Source organism: Polypterus senegalus, chromosome 17, assembly GCF_016835505.1.
Source record: "Polypterus senegalus isolate Bchr_013 chromosome 17, ASM1683550v1, whole genome shotgun sequence".
Taxonomy (NCBI): Eukaryota; Metazoa; Chordata; class Cladistia; order Polypteriformes; family Polypteridae; genus Polypterus; species Polypterus senegalus.
Window position 1 is genome coordinate 78,651,991 of NC_053170.1, and position 21,805 is coordinate 78,673,795.

At 36.5% G+C, this 21,805-nt stretch overlaps 1 protein-coding gene across 3 annotated transcripts in view; it reads left to right on the plus strand.

Moving 5' to 3' along the window:
- Positions 1-21,805, plus strand: part of cant1b (calcium activated nucleotidase 1b) — a 66,994-nt gene that overhangs the window by 12,554 nt on the left and 32,635 nt on the right. The window contains exon 1 of one of the 3 annotated variants that reach the window (XM_039740856.1): positions 13,238-13,340. The exons of 1 other annotated variant lie outside the window; for it this stretch is intronic. The gene's annotated coding sequence lies outside the window, so the exon portion shown is untranslated. Of the gene's footprint in view, positions 1-13,237; positions 13,345-21,805 lie in introns of those variants that run through there. One more of the 3 variants, XM_039740857.1, reaches the window with a different exon arrangement.

Genomic DNA, 21,805 nt, shown 5'->3' on the forward strand with positions numbered 1-21,805 from the left:
CATGATAGATCTGAAGCTTGGCTGAGATGTTGCTTTCTTGTCGGTTAGTTCCCTGTAGTTGGTGTCTGTTGCTAGAAAATCAACCATTGTTAAAACCTGGATATGATCTTTTAGAGCCCTATTCAGGCAGTCTATCATTCTGATGTCGTGTCCTGTCCAGCACAAAGTTCCAAGAGAATGGCTCTTGAAAGTCTAAATGAACTCATAATGGGCAAAAAATCCAACCAGTCGATAAAAGCTCCTTCTTTTCGTATATGATGTCTTGCATTTGTTAAGCAGTGCCAAGTATATTTTGTCAAAGCATTAGGCTATGAATAGGCTATATTATAGCTCACACCTGTGTTTTTATTGTGGTGTAGTTTCTAATCCTTTGGATTGCCAACAGGTAGTTTATATAAACTGATGAAAAAACAAAAAAGTTCTGTAGTGTAAATGTGCAGCATATGCTTTCCTAAAGGGGAACCGAAAAAGCATCTGTACATCATATTCATCACATTTGAGGTTTAATGTATTTGTCACATTTGTCACTGCATGGTGATATGAATTGTTATATGTGAGAATTTATCTGGTTTAGCTGCATTTTCCTACTTGTTCAAGGGTGTTGCCATTATTTACTTTCTCCAAAATGTTGCATATGGATAGTTCAGAGTTGCTGTAAATATGTGCAGATTTTCATGTCAAGCTTTCCTTTATAATTTTTGCCTTTAGTGAGGAAAGCTGTAAACACACAAAAGAAGCTCAAATTGTCCTTTATAAATCTGACCCCAGATCTTAATCTGCAAAAAGAGAAAAAAGGTTAATTCCATACTGAAAAGGAAAGTCAGGGCAGATGAAAGGAGAAAAGGTGAGTGTAGGTGTGAAACAGCTACCATTAGTAAAGTTGAAGGGAAAGATTAAAAATGTTATTCTGTCATTAAGACTTAGAGAAATATGTGATCCCAGGCTGATAATTATCTTAGTGTCTTCTGGTTTTTATTAGAAAATCTGTCTTTGAAACCGTGTGAAACAACACAGAAGGATCTGTTTGGCTATGATCAAAGTGTGAAGTGTTCTACAATAGGCTTTGTAAGATCTTTGATTTTAACGGATTCATAGTGCTTGCTGAAGCAAGTTTTACCAATGTGGATGGCTGGACACCTTTGGCTGTAGAAGACAATCTTAATCTAATCAATAATGTATGTGAAATCTGGCACAATGTTTAAAATTACATTCAATACCCGAGTAAAAGAGGCTTTAATTAATTAATATTTTACTTTACTGTTCACGTTGTGTTCATCCTACAGAAAACCTAAAACCTAACTAGTTAATATTTGTGTTTTTACCTTCTTTGTCCTTACTTGTATACATACTTCACATTTGTAATAAGAACAGTGATTAAAGATTAGAAGCTGTTTGATAAGATCTGTCCTGTACCCATGTACAATATGTGTTATACCTTCATGTGAATTTTTTAAATGTATTTATTTTTCATCTTATGGTATGTCTAAATTTTTATTTCCTTTATATTCCTTTTTATACTGATTCCAAAAATGTTTTTTTTAACTTCAGTTTTGTTTTGAGGTAATTTTTTTATTGCTATGAGCCATTTTATTTTTAATGGGCTCCAACATTTTAAGACATGTTGTTAATATTGTCCTCTGTTGATATCATGTGACACCTAGAAATCAACTGGTTGTGCTGTAATTATTGTATCAGTAGAAATCAGGTTGATTTGGTTTTGTTATTAACACAGAGTAAAGGTTGGCATAGTGTACTTCTAAGTTTTCCAAAATTGTGGGTATGAAACAAACATTCTGTGTGCTTTTAGGTTTGCATAAAAGATTTAAAGAACTTTTTGCAAGGCCATTGACTGTGAGTTTTGTTAATTGTTTTGTTTAGGTTTCTGAGTTTATTATGGAGATTATTTTACTTTACCTGTCATTTTTTGCCTTTGGGCTATGCCAAAATGTATACTTACTATTGGCAGAACAGTAATGGATCTATTTTTTATATAGTTCTTTCACAGGGGTGCATTATAAAGGCACTTTACAAAACAAACAAAAGTCCAGTACAGTACGTTAGGTGAAAACTAAATTACCCTAAATGCCCCTGATTTTTTTTTTTATTATTAATAAGAACAAGTAAAACTATCCGTATAAGTGATATTATGGTAATGTGTCTGGAAAATAAACTGTTTAATGACTTCTTTCTGAAAGTTTATTGCATGTAGTTATTCCATCTAGTCTATAGTGTGTTTGTGTTGTGTTTGTTCACAAAGTAATTTATTTTTTAGTCTTCATCATGAGGTATGATATAAATAAAAACTGTGCGAAAGGACAGAACAAATAAGTGTGTATTGTTGTTTGTGTGTGCATTCCGTTCTAATAATGAAATAAAATAAGGTTTTCTTCTTGTCACTGGATTGTAACCATAGAAACATTAACACATTGTTAATAACTGCTGGTATTAGATTTTTAAGTTATGCAGTGAAACATTCTGTTAAAATAGAAAAATAACCATTCCGTAATTCAATAACACATTTATAACATTGCATCTAAAGCCTAGATATCACATTTTTAAAGAAAGAAATGTATAAAACGTCATTGCATGTTAGGTAAAAGTGTTTTCCTCATTTATAGTCATGACTACTCATGTTACTTTTTAATCCTTTCAGTGTGTAATTGTGCTCTTTTTATGTTTTGACCCTACTGTTCTGCAGTCTGCGCGTTTCGGTTTTACATTGTCTTCTCCAGCTACATGGTTATTTGTGCATAATAAAATAATGCATTGGGAAAACATAATTTTTGCGCTTTGAATCAAAAGAGTAAAAATTCTTGGCAGCTTGTGGAAGGTAATGGCCAATCCCAGGATACATATAAAAAATAGAAAACAAAAAGGTACAGTAAAAATATTCTTTTCTTTATAGTGTGTATAGTCTGTGTAAATAGTTTAGAGAATATATTTAAGAGGAAAATTGTCTGTATACTTTCTGAGTAGAATTTTTTTAAAACTAATTTTTGGTAGTATTCAAGATACGATTACCCTGTTAGACTACACTATAAAAGAATTTGTGCAGATCTGTTTCTTGCCATTATTGCCATTGTACTATTTCCAGTATAGTTATATTGAACATAGAATGAAATTATAAAAGATCACTATATACTATTTGGTGATCGTGAGACAAAGTTGAGTTTAATGTGGAAACTGCGTGATTTCTGTTATTGAATACATGAGGGAGTTAACTTTTTGTACAGAATTTTCTCTATCTATTGCTTTGCTGCTGATGTTAGAATTGTACCCCTTCCAGTTGGGACAGTAGGTATGGTAATGTAACTATACATAAACCAATATGTCTCTCTTAACAGTACTGGGTAAAGTACTGAAACATAACTGTTAACAAATACTGTCATAGTGTTTAAAATTAGTTACCATTATAATTTGCTAGCAGGGCTTAAACAATAGCATTGCCATTAATTGTGATTTTTGTGTTCCACTGCATAGCTTACAGTAATGCTTATGTAATCAATTTTACGTAGAGCTTATGCAAATTATCAAAGCATAATATTATTTATTTAATTTATATACATGTCTTTGTGGACCTGGAGAAAGCATATGAGGAGCTGTGGTATTGTATGAAGAAGTCGGGAGTGGCAGAGAAGTACGGAAGAGTTTTACAGGATATGTACGAGGGAAGTGTGACAGTGGTGAGGTCTGCGGTAGGTGTGATGGATGAATTCAAGGTGGAGGTGGGATTACATCAGAGATCAGCTCTGAGCCCTTTCTTATTTGCAATGGTGATAAACAGTTTGACAGACGAGATTAGACAGGAGTCCCCATGGACTATGATGTTTATTGATGACATTGTGATCTGTAGCGATAGTACGGAGCAGGTTGAGGAGACCCTGGAGAGTTGGAGATATGCTCTAGAGAGGAGAGGAATGAAGGTCAGTAGGAACAAGACAGAATACATGTGTGTAAATGAGAGGGAGGTCAGTGGAATGATGAGGATGCAAGGAATAGAGTTGGCAAAGGCAGATGAGTTTAAATACTTGGGATCAACAGTACAGAGTAATGAGGATTGTAGAAGAGAGGTGAAAATGAGAGTGCAGGCAGGGTGGAATAGCTGGAGAAGAGTGACAGGAGTAATTTGTGACAGACAGGTATGAGCAAGAGTGAAAGGGAAGGTCTACAGGACGGTAGTGAGACCAGCAATGTTATATGGGTTGGAGATGGTGGCACTGACCAGAAAGCAAGAGACAGAGCTGGAGGTAGCAGAGTTAAAGATGCTAAGATTTGCATTGGGTGTGACAAGGATGGATATTATTAGAAATGAGTACATTAGATGGTCAGCTCAAGTTGGATGGTTGTGAGACAAAGTCAGAGAGGCAAGATTGCGTTGGTTTGGACATGTGCAGAGGAGAGATGCTGAGTATATTTGGAGAAGGATGTTAAAGATAGAGCTGCCAGGGAAGAGGAAAAGAGGAAGACCTAAGAGAAGGTTTATGGATGTGGTGAGAGAGGACATGTAGGTGATGGGTATAACAGAACAAAATGCAGAGGACAGAAAGATATGGAAGAAGATGATCCGCTGTGGCAACCCCTAACGGGAGCAGCCGAAAGAAGAAGAAGAAGATACATGTGTGTGGACACAAAAAAAAAAACAACAATTGTTTCTGAAATAGCTTGTAACTGGCACCCGTCATTATTTTTATTTTATTTAACAAAAATCAGACTTTGCTTTAGAGTTTGGATTCAACAGAATATTTTAAAAAATAACACAAATGAAAATAGCATAGAGAAAAATGATATGACACGTAACCTAATATTTTGTTGAAAAATCTTTAGAGGAAATCACTGCCGGCAAGGTATTGCTGTAGCTCTTGATGAGACTTTTGCACCGGTCAAGAGATAATATGGCCTACCTTTCCTGAGGTGGTATGAAGGGTGCCTTCTCCAGACTGCATGTTTCAGTTCTTTCCATAAACATTCAACAGGATTCATATCAGGGCTCATTGAAGGACACTTTAGAATAGTCCAATGTTTTGTTCTTATCCATTCTTGGGTGGTTTTAGCTATTTGTTTTGGGTCATTATCCTGCTTGAAGACCCATGACCTGCGACTGAGACAGAGCTTTTTGACACTGAACAGTATGTTTGGCTCCAAAATGTCTTGACATTCTTGTGATTTCATTGTTCCTGGCACAAACTGTTCGCAACCTGTGCCAGACACAGTCAGCAAAGCAGAACCAAAACATAAGCAATCCTTCTCCATGTTTCACAGTAGGTATGGTGTTCTTTTCTTTGAAATATTAATTTTTTCATCTCTGGACATAGAGCTGTTGTGCCTTGTCAGTATGCATTTTAGCTTTTTTTTTTTCTTACAATATTGGAGTCCCGTTAGGTCTTCTTCCATTAAGCTCACTGTCACTCATGATGGATGGTGAGATCGGACATATTTGTTCTGTTTTGTCGCTTTACAACCTGGAATTAAAATGGATTTTTGGAGGGTTAGCAGCATTTGATATACTCAACATGACTACCACTTGTAAGGTGGAAAATATTTTTTATTATGATAAAACAATAATTAAGTGTTAATTGAGTGTGCATAGGTATTCACTCCCCAAAGTCAACACTTTACAGAGCCATTTTTTCTGTAATTACAACTGCAAGTCTCTCTGGGAATGTCTTTATTAGCTTAGTACTTCTAGCCCCTGGGGGTTTTCATCCATTCCTCAAGGCAAAATTGCCCCAACTCCTTCAAGTTAGATGGGTTGTGTTGGTATACAGCAATCTTCACATCGTGCCACAGATTCTCAATTGGATTGAGGTCTGGGCTTTGATGAGGCCTTTCCAAGACATTCAAATGTTTCCCTTTAAACCACTGCAGTGAAGCTTTAGCAATATGTTTAGGGTGATTGTCCTGCTGGAAGATGAACCTTCATCGCAGCCTCAGATCTCTGGCAGACTCAAGAACTGCCCTGCATTTTAGAGCGGTCCATTTCCCCTCAATCCTGACCAGTTTTGCTGTCCCTGCCAATGAAAAACATCCCCACTGCACGCTGCTGCCACCACCACAATGCTTCACTGTGGGAATGGTGTTCTCTGAGTAATGGGAATTGTTTTCAGGACATATGGGGTTTCCCATTATGGCCATAAGTTCAATTTGAATCTCATCTGACTGGAGAACCTTCTATTTTTATATTGTATTATTGTAATATTTTATTAATATATGTGTGTGTGTGTGTGTATATATATATATATATATATATATATATATATATATATATATATATATATATATATATATATATATATATATATATATATATATATATTAATAAAATATAGATATATATATCGATATATAGAGAGAGAGATAGATATATACAGTGGGATGCAAAAGTTTGGGCAACCTTGTTAATAGTCATTATTTTCCTGTATAAATCGTTGGTTGTTACAATAAAAAATGTCAGTTAAATATATCATATAGGAGACACACACAGTGATATTTGAAAAGTGAAATTAAGTTTATTTTTTTTCAGAAAGTGTGCAATAATTGTTCAAACAAAATCAGGCAGGTGCATAAATTTGGGCACCACAAAAAAGAAATGAAATCAATATTTAGTAGATCCGCCTTTTGCAGAAATTACAGCCTCTAAACGCTTCCTGTAGATTCCAATGAGAGTCTGGATTGTGGTTGAAGGTATTTTGGACCATTCCTCTTTACAAAACATCTCTAGTTCATTCAGGTTTGATGGCTTCCGAGCATGGACAGCTCTCTTTAACTCACACCACAGATTTTCCATTATATTCAGGTCTGGGGACTGAGATGTCCATTCCAGAAAGTTGTACTTGTTCCTCTGCATGAATGCCTTAGTGGATTTTGAGCAGTGTTTTGGGTCGTTGTCTTGTTGAAAGATCCAGCCCCGGCGCAGCTTCAGCTTTGTCACGGATTCCTGGACATTGGTCTCCAGAATCTGCTGATACTGAGTGGAATCCATGCGTCCCTCAACTTTGACAAGATTCCCAGTCCCTGCACTGGCCACACAGCCCACAGCATGATGGAACCACCACCATATTTTACTGTAGGTAGCAGGTGTTTTTCTTGGAATGCTGTGTTCTTTTTCCTCCATGCATAACGCCCCTTGTTATGCCCAAATAACTCAATTTTAGTTTCATCAGTCCACAGCACCTTATTCCAAAATGAAGCTGACTTGTCCAAATGTGCTTGAGCATACCTCAAGCGGCTCTGTTTGTGCTGTCGGTGGAGAAAAGGCATCCTCTGCATCACTCTCGCATACAGCATCTCCTTGTGTAAAGTGCGTCGAATGGTTGAACGATGCACAGTGACTCCATTTGCTGCAAGATGATGTTGTAGGTCTTTGGTGCTGGTCTGTGGGTTGACTCTGACTGTTCTCGCCATTCGTCGCTTCTGTCTATCCAAAATCTTTTTTGGTCTGCCACTTCGATCCTTAACTTGAACTGAGCCTGTGGTCTTCCATTTTCCTCAATGTGTTCCTAACTGTGGAAACAGACAGCTTAAATCTCTGGGACAGCTTTCTGTATCCTTCCCCTAAACCATGATGGTGAACAATCTTCAGGTCATTTGAGAGTTGTTTTGTGACCCCCATGTTGCTACTCTTCAGAGAAAATTAAAGGTGGAGGGAAACTTACAATTGACCCCCTTAAATACTTTCTCATTATAGGATTCACCTGTGTATGTAGGTCAGGGGGCACTGAGCTTACCAAGCCAATTTGAGTTCCAATAATTAGTTCTAAAAGTTTTGGAATCAATAAAATGACAACGGTGCCCAAATTTATGCACCTGCCTGATTTTGTTTGAACAATTATTGCACACTTTCTGTAAATCCAATAAACTTCATTTCACTTCTCAAATATCACTGTGTGTGTCTCCTATATGATATATTTAACTGACATTTTTTATCGTAACAACCAACGATTTATACAGGAAAATAATGACTATTAACAAGGTTGCCCAAACTTTTGCATCCCAATGTATATACACATACACACAGCTTCTGTGGCGTAGCGGTAACATTTGCTAAGTTGTAATCATTAGTCCCTGGTTCGATCCCGACTGCCACCTATATTTACCATTTTCAGTAGTGAGCTGCTCTTACACATATACAGTAAACACATCAATTTGGTGTGCATCTGTAACAGTCGGTGTACATTTATAGTACTTGTAAAAGTTACTGTTTTTTTTTTCCCACTTTTATTCTCTCAGTCACGATCACGATACATACTACGGCCCCCCCACCCAGGGATCTGATGCTGTTACTTTTCATCTGAATCTGGGAATAACCGTAGATATGAGTGGTGTTTCGAGGCCATAGAATTGGACATTCTCCGATCTGGAGGGATGAAAGCTGACACACAAACGCTGGTGAATCTGCAGCCTTCATATCTCACCGTCACTTGATTTTTTTTTTTTATTCAGTTTTATTGAGTATTCCTGCTCACGCTGAATTAGTATGCACCTTACATGCCGCACTGACAAAAAAAAAACGAAAAACAGAGACATAGGTATATATGATATTTGGAATTATTCATTTTATGACCTATGTAGTACATTTTGGAAAACATTGTGGCACGGATGCAACATTATTCGTATTCATTTGCATTACATCTTGCGGTTGTAATCAGTGACCGCAGGCTTTTTTTTTTTTCCCCGATCTTGCCAGTCTCCACGTTGCTGTATGGTGCTGTTTCTTTTGTACTCCAGGACATGCAGAGGAAAGATTAGTACAGAGAGGTCAGTTCAGCGCTATATGCAATCATCAAATTCAAATGTTAACAGTTCACACACACGCTAGGACCGACCTTCTTACATTTACGACATGTGTACCTGTTGCAATGTACAAGTTTTGCAGATTATTTACAGTCATTAAAATGGCTTCTACTCATCCACATTTGGCTGGCTCTCTGATCCTTTGTTTTACAGTCTGCAGTATTAAATACTACATAATACTTTTTTCTTTCTTTTTGATGGAATAAATCTAACCAATCTATAATTTTAAAAAACAGAAAAGCATACAACGGTAAAGAAATAAATAACTTTTTTTTTCTGGAGGCTTATCATTCTTTTCCATTTTTTAAGCATGATGGGGAGGTTTTTCTTAACGAACAAGAGCATCTCTGCCTTGTCGCAGGAAATTCTGTTTCTCTTTTCATTGATCACATTAGAAGCCAAACTGAATAATCTCTTTCTGTCCATGCTAGTACATGGGGCTGACAGGAACTTGCGTGCTACTTTGGCAATGGTAGGAAACCATCTCCAGTTGTTCCAGCATTTCAGTGGATTTTCATTCCTCAGGATTGGTGCTTCAGAAAGAAATCCCTGCACCTTCGAGTAGTATGCATACATCTACAGCATTATATTCTGTGTAATCTTTCATATATAAAAGATAGATCTGCATTTTGGCTTTTACCAGGGCTGTCAGATTAAGGTTAGAATCCTTACAATAAAAATAAGTACAGTGTAACCTCGGTTTAAGAACATCTCTGAACATGTACAAATCGGGTTACGACCAAAAAGTTTGCCAAACGTTTGCATCTGTTCACGACCACACACTCGGTTGACTAACAAGCCAGTTTCCCCTTCCGGTTTGTACGTGCCGATGATTTCCACGTGTTGCATTGTTCTCGGTCAGACGTGCGTGCTTTCGCTGTGAACTCTTTGTGTGCTATTTTGTTTCCCTTCCGGTTCGTATGTGCCGATGATTTCCACACGTGTTCAGTCTCTCCCTGTAGTACATTGTTCTCGGTCAGACGTGCATCGCGCAGAGGGACTCTACCTCAAAACTGTAACCTCCTCTCCACCGAGCTTCCTGCTCACTTCCTTCATGCCAGAACTCAACTCATGCAAGGTTAGTTTTCTTGGTTGTTTATTAAAAAAAGTGTTTACATCGAGCGGTTCGTAAGGCTGTAGCGTGAACTCCTGCAATGTTAGTTTTCTCTGTTTAAGGTTTTCTCAGTGTTATTCAATGTTTTTACATTTAGTTTACTATTACAATGTGCATTCTATGGTATAATTAACTATTTTTGTGCTTAAAAATCTTTAAAAAAAATATATTTACAAACGGTTCGTACAGTCCAGAACGGATTAATTGTATTTACATACACTCCTATGGGGGAAATTACTTCGGGTCACGACCAAATTGGGTTGTGACCAAAGTTTTGGAATGAATTACGGTTGTGACCCGAGGTTCCACAGTATATGGCATTTGAATTGAATGCATGTCTGTATTGTATTTGCTGTTTCTTAAAACATTTTATTAATATTTTTGCTTTTCACTGAAGAGCATGATCTACTTACAAGTTGCTCATTATTGCTTAAGAGACTCGGGTGAAAACAGTGGCTTCCATTAATGTGATTGGCTCTCCCACAAAAAGCAATGCAAAGAGAAATAAGACATGCACCGCATTGGCACTTTCTAATGACAATGTTCAAAAGAAAACAAACAAAATTGCCAGTCATTGCTCAAACAAAGTAAATGCAGTCATTTTTTTTTTCTTTTTTTCCTAGAGGCCAGAGGACCTTATATTCCTGTGTCTATTTTTTACAGTAAATAAACTGAAGCATTGTGACCCTTTACATGTTTTCCAAATGAAACAAGTGTATTCAGTGTTACTTTGTGGTGGTCTTTTAAGTATCTTGTGTATTATAATCAATTATTTAGCAGACAGCATTTTTCAAAGTAACAAAAAAAATGTAAAATGAGTTTAAGTGTTTATTTACAAAACTATTTAGTTAACATGCACAGAACAAAAATATGAAGCAAAGAAGCATAGGCTATAAGCCAGTGCTTCAGACTGGCAAATTTCTTTTGTCAGTTGTTGAAATGGAGCAAGGAGTGTGATTATGTTCTCGATCAAACCCCACTGATTAGGCTTTGGAGTTGCAGGTAACTCAAAATCGGAGGCATAAGCCCCAAGAGCTCCTTTCTGCTCCAGCAAGCTTTGCAGCATATAGAATGTGCTGTTCCATCTAGTCGAAACGTCTTGTTGAAGTATTTTTGCTGCATACCAATGTCAGTTTGTATAATTTTGAGACGCGAGTTGGCTAATTATGAATGCTTAAAGTGACCAACTATTTTTCTGCCGATCGCTATTGTATCCGAGATGCTGCACTGGGATTGTACGCCGTCATTCACGCAAAGCTGTACAGTATGAGCCATACATAGCAAACTTGGGATCCCGCATTCCTCCATAGCCTTTGCAACATTGCGTGCGCTGTCTTGTAATACTACATGAACATCCTCTTTGGGTATTTTCCATGTTTGAAACATTCTTGTAAATGCCACAGCACCTGTGTGTGATCCAGAGCATTCTTGGGCTAATTATTTTAGTCATTGTAAGAATGAAGAGTTGTTCTCCAATTTTCTTTTTTCTTAATGATGGAGATGCAGTGGTCTAAAGACAGAAATGCTCTCACTATTGATTTAATTAAGGAGTTAGTGCTCACAAGATTTAATTTCAGTAACATGTTATGTAATGATTTTTATTCATATTTATCTAAAAACCCAGATTTACTGAGAAAAATGGCCTCAGTGGAAAAATATAAAAATATAGATAAATGCAAATAAACTAAATTGGAAAGTGAAGTGAATTTACTATGTGCATCATTTTTGTAGGTTTACAACAGCTATCCAAATGAAATGGAAGGAATGAAATCCTTTAAGAGGCTTGAAATATTTAAAATATTTAATGGGTTATTAGTTTGCCAGTGACAGTGATTGTGGCCATCATATCATAATTATAGTGATAAACTACTGCTAAAGATTTATATCATCTATAATATAAAAGTCAATATATGTATGTGTGTGTGTATGTATGTATGTATGTTCCAGCGATTCGGAAGTGATCTCGGAACGATTTTCATGAAACTTGATACACATGTTTCTCATTGGTCGACTAAAAATACTGTAGGGTGAAATCAACCCTAACCCACCCCCTTCTGTGTAGGGTGGGGGTGATCTTGCAGTCTTGTATGCATGTTATCATCCAGTTGACACTCTGAACTACCACCAGAGGGTGAACTGGAGGTGACTGCCAGCATTCTTTATGTTTGAGCACCACCACGCCCCTGTTGCTTTTGGAATTAAATAGAGTTGGCCGGGTTGGCATCCAAATCTCTTTTTTATATATATATATATATATATATATATATATATATATATATATATATATATATATACTATAGAAACGTTTCTAGCGTCAACTGGATGATTGCCTTTGTATAATTAATAATAAGGGAGTGTGTCTCTTGCAGGGTAGCATTGTGGAGCAGTGGTTACCAGTGCTGCCTTACAGCTCCAGAATTCTAGGTTCAGGCTCCAGCCAGGGTGTTTGCTTTAAACAGCTCCAGTGTTTGAGTGAGAGTTACTCCTCCACGTACAGTGGTTTCCCTTTCATATTTCAAAGACATGTATGCTAGGTTGCTGATTGTAAATTTGATTTGGTATACTGTAAATGAGTGTGGGTATGTACATATTAGTACTCTGAAACTGATTTCCTTCCACTCTTCCACCTGTTGCTTCTGGGATGGACACTGGCTTTTTACAAAGTGGAATATGAAAAGTGTGTTACAAAGTGGGTGGATAGATTCATCTTGCAGTTTCAATAAAGTATAGTCCTTAAGATGTTACAGGAGTTCTAAATCATTTGCTACTGTAAGAGAACAGGATGATTTTTCAGTTGATTCTACATTTAACCAGGAGCTAATGTGGTGATCTAAGAACAGGATCATTTTACTATGCTGTGTTTGTCATTATCGTTGCTGTAGCATTGTGAATTATGTATTTTGTGGAAAGAGAGTGATTTAAGATTAAAGCATTGCCATTTTTTATTTGTATCATAGACTTTAAAAGTGGTCCTATTTTTTTAACATTCCTAAATGGAGTAAAGCAAGTTCAGATAAAAGTAGGTTAATATGATGACAAAAAAACTGAGTCAAAGATGTTCTTTAAATTAAATTAAGAGAATGTATCAGCACTGATATTCATCCCCTGTACTACACCCAAATTTATTGTTTTGAAATTCTACTTTCTAACAAGTCTACAGTTTTTTTTTTTCCATGTTTTTGAACTTACTCTTTGCAGTTTGTGTTTCCAAAAGACACTGTTTGTCACCATTAACTGTATAGCGAAGCACAAAGTCATCTAAGACTTACCTCGCATAGCCCCCATTTGCTCTGAAGGTGTGTACATTTCCTGTTCAGCCTGTTTGACACAACCTTCTTGCAGCATTCACTGGGAAAGTCTCGACCTCTCCCTAACTCCACGTTTGCAAATCTTTCGTAACCTGCACCTGAACAGGAGACAAAAAACTAACAAATAAGTAAGTAAGTATAGGAGCAGCCTTCCTTTATTGTGTTGGATAAAACTGAACTAATTACAGTCATTATTTCACCAGTTGTTTTGTTTTTCTTTTTAAGCTATTAATGTGTTCATAAGGTTGGAATATACAAAATGAATGAGAGATTGTAGTGAAGAGGAAAAGGGAAGGAAAATCCAAAGACTTTTTTATTCAGTCTTGTTGTTTAACTATGTTTTTCCTACTAGACAAAACAAGTTGGGTTTTGAGTCCCCTTGCCAGGTTTTACATTATTTTATAACTATTAGTTTCATATTATGTATGGCTTTGCACTGTCACTTATTCCCTTGGAAAACTAAATTACCTTATTGTATGATGATGCTTTGAAGAATCTGAGAGTAGCAAAGAGAAAAGTCACTTCACTTGTAGGCATTAAAAGTTAGTGCAGTGCTTCCTCTTTGTAGGAACTCAAGAAAAATATTTTTGAAAACTTGAATGAATTATTTATTTAAACTCAGGACAGGCATTAATTTGAAAGATTTGTTTTTGTTAATAGTATATTGTAAAATTATTATCCTATTCAGAGGAATGTTCCGTCTTATTTGTTTCCTTTGGTGTCCGCTTTCCTGTAGTAATAACTGAGATAATGTAAGCTTACTTACTTTAATCAACTTGTGTACAGTACTAGGCAAAAACAAAAGTTGCAGTACGGCCTCTGCTAGCATTATTGAAGTGTGAGCAACCATGTTATGAGCTTGGCTAGCAAAAATAACCAAAAGGTGGTGCTCGTGATGCATCATTTGTTTGTGATAAATTGCTTAATTTAATCTTTCACTGTATGCATTTAAATCTATTTAATAGGAAATTTTACAGCTACTATTTTAGGTCATTTACTATTTGGGAAAACACTCTTAAGTGTATGTTCTGATAATTTAGAATTTAAATACTTTATAGAAAGAATTTTTACACTTTCTCTGAATACTTGTGTTTATTAACTCATTGAAAAGTACTTATTTTTAGAAGCCTCTCAATAGGACGTATAATATGAAACTAGTAATCTAAAAAAATGAATATCTATAATGATATTAATCCACCAGTTTGTTGACAACAGTTCATAACTGGGTGATTTTTATTTCAGAATTTGCTATAGGCAAGTTAGCTTATTACATACTGATTTCTAGGCAGTTCCATTATTTGTGGGGGAAAAATGTAAAATGCGTCCACACACAGTGCACTTAAAGGTCTCTGTATCTGCCACTAAAACAAATTAAATAGTGTGTGCAGTGCTACTTTCTAAGATCTTTTCAAAGCTCTAGTGCTAATAAGCCTACAGATCTAAAGAGAAAGTGTCTTTTCTGGACATAAAGTAAATATGATACGCATGAGTCCATAGTTTATGTTAATAAGAAGGAAAAAAAAACAAAAGCTGTGAAGCGATCAAAGCACATTATCAAAACAATAAGAAACATTTAAAGTAGACACAGGCACAAAGAGAATGTATAAACTCCACACACATTGACTAGACTAGGGATTTGAACACTGATGCCGTCACACTGCTGTTATTTTTACAGAGCGAGTGTTTCTGCAGTTGTAGTCCAATATTTGTGAATTTCACTTTTTCTGGGAGGGAATGACTTTTTATTTTTTACTTCATGGAAAATAATTGTTTCTATTACATTTGTAGATTTCTGCATTAATATGGAAGTAATTTACAAACATGTAAACTGTATTGATGCAAATTAATTTTGCACGGGAGTGCCTTGCTCTATACAAGTGTTTTGGCAACAGCTTCCTCCCTGATGCACAGCAGGAAAATCTTGTCATTTTATTTGTTTGGGGATGGCATCCTGAAGATAATTCTAGTAGTCAAGTGTTATTTAAGCTGCTTAATTTTATTTGTTTTTGCACAGTATTGCATGAAAGCAGGATTACAAAATAGATTTCTAGATGGAACAATATTCATTTAAAATTAATAAAATGAAAAATGTATCCCCAGAAAATTTCAATACAGTTTTAAAAATTAGTCTTGCACTTTAACCTTCAACTGTTAATTTAAGTAATGCTCATAGCTGCCAAAACTTGTTTCAGTAATTGGAACTAGATTTGGACTGGCAAATTTTCATTAAAAAAGAGTTGGAACCAGCCTGGAGAAGCTTGAATTGGTGCAACTCTAAAATGATCTTAACATGATATGTGTCTACACAGAGTTTCTATTACAACTCCAAATCAGAAAAAGTTGGGACAGTGTGGAAAATGTGAATAAAAAAAGAAAAATGCAAGTTATAAATTCTCCTCAAATTTTATTTCATTGCAGACAGTTTGAACACAAAATAATTCGTTTTTTTTTTTGTCAACATCATTTGATTTGTAAATAAATATCCATTCTTGCCATTCAGGCTTGCAACAAATTTCAAAAAAAGTTGGGAAAGTACAGCATTTACCAATTTGTACAGTTCCCCTGTCTTTTATCAACACTTAAAAGATGTTTAGGCATTGAAGAAATCAAGTGACTAAGTGTTGCAGGTATTAGTTTGTCCCATTCTTCCTGCAAACAATGTTTTAGGTGCACAACAGTACGGGGTCTCCGTTGACGCATTTTTCGTTTCAAAGTGCGCCAAACATTCTCTATAGGAGACAAATCAGGGCTGCAGGCAGGCCAGTCAAGCATCCGCACCCTCTTCTTACGCAGCCATGCCTTTGTTATGCGCACAGTATGTGGTTTGGCATTGTCTTGCTGAAATAAGCATGGGCGTCCCTGGAAAAGACGTCGTTTTGAAGGCAGCATTTGTTCCTCCAAAACTGAGATATACTTCTCAGCATTGATGGTGCCATCGCAGAAGTGCAAGTTACCTTTGCCGAAGGCACTGACACAACCCCATACCATGACAAACCCTGGCTTTTGGACTTGTATCTGGTAACAGTCTGGATGGTCCTTTTCCTCTTTGGTCCGCAGCACATGGCGTCCATTTCTTCCAAAAAAGATGTGAAAAACCGATTCGTCTGACCACAATACACGTTTCCACTGCACAATGGACCATCCCAGATGCCTCCGAGCCCAGAGAAGTCGATGGCGCTTCTGGACACTATTTATGTAGGGCTTCCTTTTGGCACAGTACAGTTTTAGCTGGCATTTCCTAATGTAACTACATACTGTAGTGCTTGAGAGTAACTTCCTGAAGTAGTCCTGAACCCACGCAGTTATATCATTTATTGATGAATGACGGTTTTTAATGCAGTGCCGTCTGAGGGCTCGGAGATCATGGCCATTCAGTTTAGGCTTGCGCCCTTGGCCTTTGCGCATGGTAATTTCTCCAGATTCCCTGATTCTTTTCACTATGTTATGCACTGTAGAGGGAGAAATGCCCAAATCTCTTCCTATCTGTCTTTGAGAAACGTTTTTCTCCATCATTTCAAAGATTTTTGCCCGCACTTGGTGGCAAACTGGCGATCCTCTGCCCATCTTTGCTCCTAAAGGAGTAGGCCTTTCCTCGATGCTGCATTTGTACCGAATCATGATTGCAATCACCTGTTAACATCACCAGTTTCAAATCACATCATTATTTAGTTATTATACCTCATTACTACCCCTGAATTGCCCCCATCCCAACTTTTTTTGGAATGTGTTGCAAGCCTGAATGGCAAGAATGGATGTTTATTTACAAATCAAATGATGTTGACCAAAAAAAACATGAATTATCTTGTGTTCATACTGTCTGCAATGAAATAAAAGTTAAGGGAAATTTGTAAATTACTGCTTTATTTTTTTATTCACATTTTCCACACTGTCCCAACTTTTTCTGATTTGGGGTTGTAGAAGTAAAAGTATAATCTAATTTATTTACAGACCAAACCATAAATTTGATTCGTTCAGTTACTACTCTTTCAGTTAGAAGCTGAGCACTACAGTGGTTGAATAGCACAGTGGTGTAATTGGATAGCTTGTGTCCAGAAAGTTAGTTTTCAACCCTAGCATGAGGTAAACATATTTCCCATAACACATATGTATTTTTTAAATCAAAATAGTAAAGAAAAAATATTTTTAAAATAGGAAGGCAAATACTTTGAGTGCTGAATTGATCTGAAGCCTTAAAATCAATAATAAGAAAGTCCATACAATTTAAAAAAAAAAAAAACTAATGAAGCTGAATTATAACAATATTTCTAATATTCAGTAGCAAAATGAGATTATTAATAAAAACTAATAATTTTAGACTGGTTGTATTTTGAAGTTTTGTTTTGTGCAGGTGATAAGTCACAGTTTTCAAAACCTTTGCTCCCTTATTAAAAGTGGAGGTGGAGCAAAAACTACAATGTAAACAATATTCCAACAACAACAATAATCATAACAATCCCTTTACTGGAATAGTATATGAGACACTGTTCAATTTAAATTTTTTAAGTAATCAAATCTCCCCCTCAACGTTCTGAAATTGTCTATCTGCTACTTTACATTAAACCCCTTAAGCTCTTCTCTCTTGTCCTTAGACTCTCAAATAAGTTTTGCTCTTTGGAGTAGATGTGGAGGAGTTCCGTTCACTGCATAGCATTAGTAATAACACTTCACAGTAGGGTAGGGGGCGGGACTGTGCTTGCACCTTTGTTTGGGCTTCACCTGGCTGTAATGTTCAAGTTTAGCTGTAGCCTAGACTTGAATAGCTATTGAGCGTGAGCAGAGAGTGAAAGTATAAGTTATTCAGGACATCATAGCTGAGGTGTGGGGAAAAAGTGAAGATAACGTTAGTGATCGCATCCCTTCTCACCCTGAAGGGGAACCACTTCATTCTCGCACAGAAGAGGATCTCTAGTCATACATGCATCACAGGATCATCTAATAAACCCACAGAAAGCCTGAAAATCAAAATTATAAACATAGTGTCAAATTACAGTGTGAGAAAATATTGTTTCAGAATGCTGAGAGTTTTTCATGGGTGGGGCTGGATGGGACAAAATAAGTGTGTTGCATTAGGCTGTAGAAGACAAGATGTCTGATGGACAGCCAACCTTTAAATAATGGAGTTTTGAGAAAGAGGACATAGACTTTTTGGGAAATGAATAGATCAAAACGTTGGGTAGGCATTAGTGCTGGTTTTTATGGAACATGATTGCAGTGATGATGAACAATTTAATAGAGACTAGCAGAATACCCGCGCTTCGCAGCGGAGAAGTAGTGTGTTAAAAAAGTTATGAAAAAGAAAAGGATAAATTTTAAAAATAACGTAACATGATTGTTAATGTAATTGGTTTGTCATTGATATGAGTGTTGTTCTCATATCTATCTATCTATCTATCTATCTATCTATATATATATATATATATATATATATATATATATATATATATATATATATATATATATATATATATATATATATATATATATATATATATATATTGTGGCAGTAGGGGGCGCTAGTGCTCCCTTGAACCCTTAGGTACCACGCAAGACACGGGATAAAAGTCCAATATTCTTTATTCTTTCTTTGCACAGTGCACCAAGCACCCTCCACACTACTCATATATTTAATTAACCAAATAAACTCAATAATCTCTCCTCCTCGGCCAGACACTTCGCCCTCCTACCTCCCAGCTCAGCTCAGTGTCTGGACTGAGCCATAGTCCTTTTATAGCCCCTGACCCGGAGGTGTTCCTGTCCCATCAGTCCACAGTTCCTTATTCCTTCCGGGTCAGGGCAATCAGTCCTTTACTTCAACCCGGGAGCACGTCGTTCCTTCCCGTCACGTGACCGTGACATTCTCCCGGGTCATAAGGCATAAAAGAGCCCATAAGCCCCCCCACAGCGACTCCTGGTGGCCCCCAAGGTATCCAGCAGGGCTGTGTATAAATACTACAAAGTCCATAAGGCCCTGCATGATCCTGCTGTCGGGAGAGCTCCTCCTGGCGGTCTGGGGGTGAGGACCGGCATGAGAAGCCGGCAGTCCTCGACAGTATATATATCTATATGTATATATATATGTATCTCTCTGTCTCTCTATCTATATATATATATATATATATATATATATATATATATATATATATATATATATATATATATATATATATATATATATATATATCAAAATACCAGCTTGACAGCGGAGAAGTAAAAAGAAAAGGAAACATTATAATAATAACGTAACATGATTGACAATGTAATTGTTTTGTCATTGTCATGAGTGTTGTTGGCATATATATATATATATATATATAATAATATAATAATAATAATATAATAATATAATAATAATAATATATACACATACATACATACTATGGGGTGGTAAACAGGCAAATACATTGATTTTGTGAAAATATAAGGTCAGCGTCAGAAAATATAAAGCACTGACTTTATATATTTAAGTTTTGACTTTATATATTCCAGCGCTTACTTTATATATTCAGAAATATTCCAATGCCGTCTTTATATACTCAGGTTTTGACTTTATATATTTGGGAATAACTTTATATATTCAAGTTTTGACTTTATATATTCCAGCGCTGACTTTATATATTCAAGTTTTGACTTTATATATTCAGAAACAAGTTTTGACTTTATATACTCAGCAAAAAAAGAAACGTCCCTTTTTCAGGACTGTGTATTTCAACAATAATGTTTTAAAAATCCAAATAACTTTACAGATCTTCACTGTAAAGGGTTTAAACAATGTTTTCCATGCATGTTCAATTAACCATAATCAATTAATTAACATGCACCTGTGGAATGGTCGTTAAGACCTTAACAGCTTACAGAAAGTAGGTATTTAAGGTCACAGTTCTAAAAACGCAGGACACTAAAGAAACTTGTCTACCGACTGTGAAAAACACCCAAAGAAAGATGCCCAGGGTCCCTGCTCATCTGCGTGAATGTGCATTAGGCATGCTGCAGGGAGGCATGAGGACTGCTGATGTGGCTAGGGCAATAAATTGCCATGTCCGCACTGTGAGACGCCTAAGACAGCGCTACAGGGAGACAGGAAGGACAGCTGATCATCCTCGCAGTGGAAGACCACGTGTAACAACACCTGCACAGGATCGGTACATCCGAATATCACACCTGCGTGACAGGTACAGGATGGCCACAACAACTGCCCGAGTCACACCAGGAACACACAATCCCTCCATCAGTGCTCAGACTGTCCGCAATAGGCTCAACTCCATTACAGTAAATGGAGAAAAATAGCTTCCAGTTATGACCATTACGTGTAGAATTTCGAAATGAAACCTGCCCAACTTTTGTAAGGAAGTTGTAAGGAATGAGTCTGCCTATTTTCAGCCTTCTACCTACACGGGAACTTGGAGAATTAGTGATGAGTCAGTGAGTGAGTGAGTGAGTGAGTCAGTCAGTGAGGGCTTTGCCTTTTATTAGTATAGATTGCTAATGGTATTTTACTGACAGGAGGCTCAGTTCTGATTTTTAACTTCTATCTGATCTTTTTGTTTGTATGTTCAAATTAATTTAGCAAATGATTCCAGTCTGTTTTCACTGTGTTCTGATATCTACCCTGAATCTGCAAAATTAATTCAAATAATTTCATTGGGTATTAGGAGCCCTAACGGGCCACCTCAAAACCAGTTTGTAGATAGTGGGGGTTTCAGTCATTAGGGGGACTGAAGCACAGGTTTCCTCCAAGAGTTTTGGATAGTATGTTGGCTTCTGGGTACATAGGTGGGAGACCTCCTGGTAAAGTGGAATAGGTTCTTTTCCAACGCAGGGGTGGATCCAGTTGTCATTGTCGAAGTTAAAACAATCACATACATAAGAGTAGGCTGTCAGTTTCTCAATCCACATTTAAAGAGTTAGGTGCCAGGTAGAGGAGCAGAACGGACAAGGTAGTCTTTGAAATTCTGCCTGTTCTATGTTCCAGTCCATGTAAGACTGAGGATATTAGAAGGCTTAATGTATGATCCAGATCTTGATGTAGGATAGAAGGGTATAGGTTTATGGGTGGATTAATGGATTTGGAGTATGGGTGGCTAGATAACATGCTACATGCTGACTTCAAATTGTTTACAGAGAATTCTGTGAATTCATCAGCTCATAAATGGCAAGCCAGTGGAATTAGTAAATATTGCTGCAGATTGGAGACATTATGAGTGTGTCTGTACATAAAAACATGTATACATGATAGAAGATTCATTCTTCAATACTCCTCCTGAAAATACACATACAGTGGTGTGAAAAACTATTTGCCCCCTTCCTGATTTCTTATTCTTTTGCATGTTTGTCACACAAAATGTTTCTGATCATCAAACACATTTAACCATTAGTCAAATATAACACAAGTAAACACAAAATGCAGTTTTTAAATAATGGTTTTTATTATTTAGGGAGAAAAAAAAATCCAAACCTACATGGCCCTGTGTGAAAAAGTAATTGCCCCTTGTTAAAAATAACCTAACTGTGGTGTATCACACCTGAGTTCAATTTCCGTAGCCACCCCCAGGCCTGATTACTGCCACCCCTGTTTCAATCAAGAAATCACTTAAAT